At 43.9% G+C, this 6,000-nt stretch overlaps 1 protein-coding gene across 1 annotated transcript in view; it reads left to right on the top strand.

Moving 5' to 3' along the window:
• Positions 1-2,075: 2,075 nt before the first annotated feature.
• Positions 2,076-6,000, top strand: part of FAM3C (FAM3 metabolism regulating signaling molecule C) — a 28,849-nt gene continuing 24,924 nt past the window's right edge. The window contains exon 1 of the mRNA XM_005519234.3: positions 2,076-2,210. The gene's annotated coding sequence lies outside the window, so the exon portion shown is untranslated. The remainder of the gene's footprint in view (positions 2,211-6,000) is intronic.

The following is a 6,000-nucleotide window of genomic DNA, read 5'->3' as shown; positions in this document are numbered from 1 at the left end:
GAGAATCAAGACTCATGATTAATTAGCAGAACATCTCTTGCCAGAGGCAATAATCAGCAGAACAAAGGTAAAGCACATGAAAGTGTTTGCTTCTGTATTTTACTTTATTTTCATTTATTCCTGTTATCTCTAGGATGCTAAATGAGGCTTGCAGTACATCTAGTTTTCCTGTAACTACTTTAAGGAAATGTTTTCATTCTCAATATAATCCAAAATCATAGTTCAATGCTTTGATTTCACTTAGTAAAAAAATGTAGTTATGAGACAGACAAGAAAGTTCAGGTCAAATGCTAGAGACACTAGCAAAGAAATTTGTCAAAGATGTAAGTAAGGCCATCAAGGTCACCTCTGTTCAGGCCCAATGCGCACAAATTCTTAAGACACTTTGGTTTATGATGTTTGCAAGCTAAAAAATTGTAGTATATGTTTTTCCTAGACAGTGTAATTATAAAACCAAGTTATTTCATTGATTTATCTCTAAATAAATATCAAAATTTTGGAATTAAAAATTGTAAATTTAGGACATATTAGGACATGATGAAACATTTAGAATATATGTGGCTTTGAAACACATTCTGTTTCATGACAAACTTAATCTACAGAAGAAAAAATGGTCAGTTCATCACAGACAATAATAAAAAAGCAAGCTACTGTAGGTATATATATTTATACTTCTTATGGAAGTCCTCTTCTGTCAGCTGCCACGTTTCCAGGGAAGTGTGACTCTACACCCCTCTGTGTGTTGTGGCACCTTTTGAGCCAAGTAAATAATCAACGGGATTCAATTGCAGCTGTTCTCAAGTCTAACTCATGTCTTTGACTTTGATACAGATGTATTCTGAGGTATTGTTTATTGTGCAGATAATATTATTTCTTCTTTAAACGATTTGATATTACTACCTATGTAATCTTTTTAAAATGTTTGTTTCAATTGCAAACATTCGTTTATCAAAGGAGTCAGCATCTGTTAACATACCGACTTGACTAATCAGTTACTGACACCTAATTAATAACCAGGGGAACACGGTTAAATTTAATATATTAAGCACTCTGTTAAACAATTATGCATCTATATTATAATTTAGAACTAAAAGCTATAAATACCTTCCTTTTTTTGTGTAATGCTCTCACTGTGTACTCTTTTGCTTATTTTGAGATTACGTTATGCCTGAAACTTCATTGTGTTGTGAAAATTTTCTAAAGAAATTACTTGACTGATGTCCAAATAACCATCTCATACCAATGACCAGTCGGTCTCAAAGCACACTATTTTAAAACCAATAAAAGAAATACCTATTGCCCAGGGTCGTTAAAATAAGACATGGAAACTTCCTTTTGTCTACCTGACATTGATGATGTGCCATATGCCCTACATTTTGTCTGTGGCTTTGTTCTTGGCTAAGAGAAGCGCTATGCTGATTTTGTAAAAATGCTCTCTCGCTGTTTGGCAGTAGTGGAATTTACAGAGTCTGGAGCTCTGCTTCCCCAGCACTTTCCATATCCACCCCAGTAATAGCCCAGCTGAGGGAGTTAGGCCAGTGGAAATCCTCCACAAAATAAAATGCTGCTCTTCCTGCTTGCATCCCCACCCACCCCAACTACCCCTAACTCCCTACCTACTGCAACTCGTGGCAGGGATAGAGGAAAATCAGCGCCAAAAAAAAAAAAAAAAAAAAAAAAAAAGGATAAAGAAGAGACAGGAATTATCTTTTCTTCTTATGCAATAACACAGAGCACCTCAGTCCTATTGATTATAATGTTTTTGAAAGAAAAAAAGCTGGACTTTATTTTAAAACTGAAAATGTCATTTCTGTTCGGTAGCAGACGATAACTTGGGGTGTGTTTGGGTGAGGAAAAAGAACAGGTGTGTAAATGCCAGAGAAAGCCAGCAGAAGCATCTCGGTGTCCAGGTGCCCCCCGGGCCGGGCAGAGGGCGGGCAGGCCCCGCCGGGCTCGCTGTGTGCGGGGCCGCCCCCGCGGCCGCCCCGCGCAGCCCCCGCGCGCCCCGGGGCGGCGGCGGGCGGGGCGGGGCGCGGGGCGGGGCGCGCCGCTCCCGGTCCGCCACCGGCAGGGGGCGGGGGCGCCCTCCGCGCCTTCCTCCGGCTGCGCAGCGGCGGCGGCTCCGCTGGGTTCCTGCTCGGGCCGGGGCAGCCTTCGCGGCGCGGCCGCCGAGGGGACGCTGCGCGACGTGTCCGCGCCCCACAGCCCCGGTAGGTGCTCGCGTTCTCCGCGGGGCTGCATGGGGCCCGGCCCCTGCCCGCGCCCCGCAGGGCATCCCGCCGCCCGGGCGCGCATCGCTCTCCTCTGCGCGGGGCAGCCGCCAGCCCCTGCCCCCGCGGCCGGCTTTCCCCGGCGGCGCCCCTTCCCCGGCCCGCCTGGCCCTTCCGCCATCCCCTCCCGCCCCGGCAGGGAGGCGGGCCGGGGCCGCGGGTCAGAGCCGGGCGGGGCGCTGGGCGGGGGTCCCCGGCACGGGCAGGGGCTCGGGGCCAGGCTGGAGGCGGCGGCGGGGCGGGCGGCGAGCGGCCGGAGCTGCGGCGGTGGCCGCAGGAGGGGGAGGCACCGGGTGGCGGCGGTCGGGCCGGCAGCACGCCCCGGTCCAGGGAAATGAGTGAAGCCCTGGCAGCGTGGCAGCCCCTTCCTGCTGAAACAAAGTCAGCTGCTGCTGCTCGGTGCTGGTGTTCCCGTGGCTTTCCCTGTGGAGGACGGGGTCGCGGACGCTGTTGGCACCTGGGTTGTGTGGCTGAGTTCTTGTTTAACAGGAACGCTAAATGAATGCATCGGTACAGAGAGCAGCCGTGAACTCCTAAGGAAGTTAAATGTGCAGTTTGCAGAGAGATACTTGTCGAGGCAGTCTGTGTGCCTTTGGTTACTGGCCTCTGAGTTGCTGAAGTAGGAAAACATATAGGAATTACTTTTTTCTCTTTTTTTCCTCTTAGGTAAATGCCACCATATGTTAAGTCACGTGTATGGCTGAGCCACTGAGAGGCTATGTAACTCACCTGACTTGTTTATCTTACCATTTTCTCATATTTAAAAGAGGTTAAGTGACAGTAACTTCGGACTTGGAAGATCTTTGCATATTCCAGATATTTTAAATATTCTGTGTGGCCTGTTATATCGCACAGACTTGGAGCCCGTGGTTGCTCTTTGCTGGTGAAACCAGCTGACTGCTCCTCTCTTTTAACAAAGTATTTATGTAATACTAATTGGGGAGTTATTTCGAAAAATAATCAAAACCACAAACCCACACCAGCAAAGGCTACTTAATGACTGTCATGTTGTTTTCTTTTTTAAAGCTTTCGAAACTTCTCAGGGTATAGGTGTCTTCTCATTAGCACATATTTTCCCTCAGGGTTTCTTTTAAGTATGAAGAAATCTTTTCTAACCGTTGATTAGCATAGTTGTTTGTGTGGCAGAACAAGTTTTGTGACTTGTTTTAAGCCTGCAGGTAGGCTCTTCACAAGCAAATAGTTGTTATTGTCATGTAATAATATCTAATCACTTCAGCATGGAGGAAGCACCTGTTTGTTGGAGGCCCTTGCTTGCTTCCATCTTTGTAGAAGTCCTGACCACTTCACCCAGTAAGAGTGCAGAGCAAATAGATAATAACAGTTGCTTCAGAGAACCAGGAGTTCCTGTCCAGCCTCTCGAAGTGTAGCCCAAGTGCTTTAGGACATATATGCTCTACATGGAATGGTATGGTTTGGAAAGGGTCTGAAAGACAATCTATTTCCAGCCCCCCTCTGCCATGGGCAGGGACACCTTCCACTAGACCAGGTTGCTTAAAGCCCCATTCAAACCTGGCCTTGAGTGCTTCCAGGGATGGATTACCTGCTGGCAATCAATTACCAGTGTGTCTGTTCATCATCCTGTGTCTAATCACCATCCCAATACCAACCTCTGAGGCACACCACTTGGCACTGCTCTAGTCTCTTGGACACTGGGCTACAACTCCTTGAGTGCAACCATCCAGTGGCCACCCACATTTAATGAGAATTCTTAGTGCTTGTAGAAGGGAGGGATAACTTAGAGTTTAAAATTTCAGTGGACCTTTGGAAGGTTAATATTTAAAATGTGAATTCCTGAATATTTAGTTTTCAGTTTTTTGGGGAAAATACTAACATGCCAGAAACAGATTTTTTATTTTTTTATTTTTTTTAAACAAAATCATAGGACGGATTGATACTGTGCAAAAATACCTGTCTACTTACAGATTATATTGCAGCCTGAAGGCTAGGTGTTCATAAAATGAACCCACAGTAGACACAGAGAACTTGTTCTTAAAGATTTAAATTGATGAGAGAGGATTTGTTATTCAAGTAGAACTTAGGTTTGTTTTTTTAAACCTGTAGTTCCAGTGAAGTCAGGGGACTGACATGTGAGTGTAATGGCTGCAGGTCTTTCTAGTTGTATTGGTAATCAGTATGTTCATGAGTCATTACATAAGTCATGTGTATGTTCAGTTCTGAGTTTTTCACCAATATTTGCTGGGACTGTGTAGGACTTGAGGCATAATTATGGTAAACCTCCATGTTTCACCTGCCAGTGGCCAGCTACATTAGCCCTGTGACAATTGTTTTGCTGTCAGCAGTTCTGGAATTATTATAGTTGTTATGCATTTTAAAAGGAACTGAGAAGTGTCACACTGGCCTGATACCAAGATTGTACATAAATTCTCAGGAAAAATGTAATTTGCATTAGTGTCAGAAATCTGATAGTTGTGCAGTGAGATCATGACATGGGTGAGCAAAACTAGCAGGCCGATTCTGCTTCACTTTGCCTCTCTTGAAAGCTCTCTTGAAAGTTGTCCTCTAATCTAAGTTATAGTCTCTTTTAGTACATTAAGTTTCCTTAGTGAGCAAAACCATGTGAGCAGGAGCAGCCTGGCAGGTGAGCTCACCTCTCTCATCAATTTTCATGCTTCCTTATACTATATATGTCTGAGATCTCCTGGCATGAGGACACGATAGAAGGGTGATGAGGAAGTAACTTTAAACTGATATTGCTGCTTCAAATCTCATTTCCTAGTATTTCTAGGATTAAGCATCTGTAACCTATAAATAGGTGCTTCTGGCTTCCTGCTTCATCATCTACAATTCTGTGTCTAACCATGAATCCAAGCATAGCCTGCTCATACTTTTGTTAAAGGTATATGCATCCCGAGAGGAATTTAGGATTTTTTTTTGTTAAAATAAATAAATTAATATTTTTCTGGGTAATTTGCAACTCTAATTCCACCCTGTAAATTTTTTCTGTCTGCTTGCCTCTCAGTGTCATCTATAAATTTAAAAATCTTATCCTTCATTTATGTTTATGATAAGTGGTGAATTACTATATTAAATGGTATTTCACCCAAGGTTCCTGAAATTTAGTCACACTGAAGTTTTCACAGGGCATTAACAGTAGCTACTCTTTTGGAATTGTTCTACTATTTTTGCTCCCCATATACAATACTGTTTTTTATAATACAAAAATAGTTTGTATCTTAATTTGCAGACTGAGCTGCAAATAGCATTTTCCAGCCTTGGCCTCACATACCCTCAGTGCCAAGAGAATGTGGGACAGACTTTGTGGAAGAGAGGAGGAACTTTGTAAGACTAAGGACAGAGGGAGCTGCTGGAGTAAATTTTGCCCTGCATGTGATATACTGTTGAGTCAGTATTAGTGGCAGAAAGTTGCACAATATGTTTATATGTACAAACATGTGCTAGTTCTCATGACAGTCCAGTTAAAATCTTACCACTGAAATACATGAGAGTCTCCCCTCTGTTCATAAGACTTGCTTTCTTGTGGCTAGCTGGCTTCCCTTCTCCCACCCTCTCTCCGGTTGTCTTTCGTCTGAGGAGAAAGTAACCATCTTCTAGTAGCAAAGGTTTTTTATTTTAATTTTTCATTTTGATCTGTTTTGGTATCAGTTAGTTGAGGCATCATTTCACAGATGTTTGGCGTTTGCTAGTATTACCGCTGCTAGAAAGACACTGACCTGCTCCCAGACACTTA

This window comes from Pseudopodoces humilis, chromosome 5 (genome assembly GCF_049639895.1).
Source record: "Pseudopodoces humilis isolate 2021_Gansu_Grassland_sample_001 chromosome 5, ASM4963989v1, whole genome shotgun sequence".
Lineage (NCBI taxonomy): Eukaryota > Metazoa > Chordata > Aves > Passeriformes > Paridae > Pseudopodoces > Pseudopodoces humilis.
The sequence above is the reverse complement of the archived record's forward strand: the minus strand, read 5'-3'. Positions and strand labels throughout refer to the sequence as shown.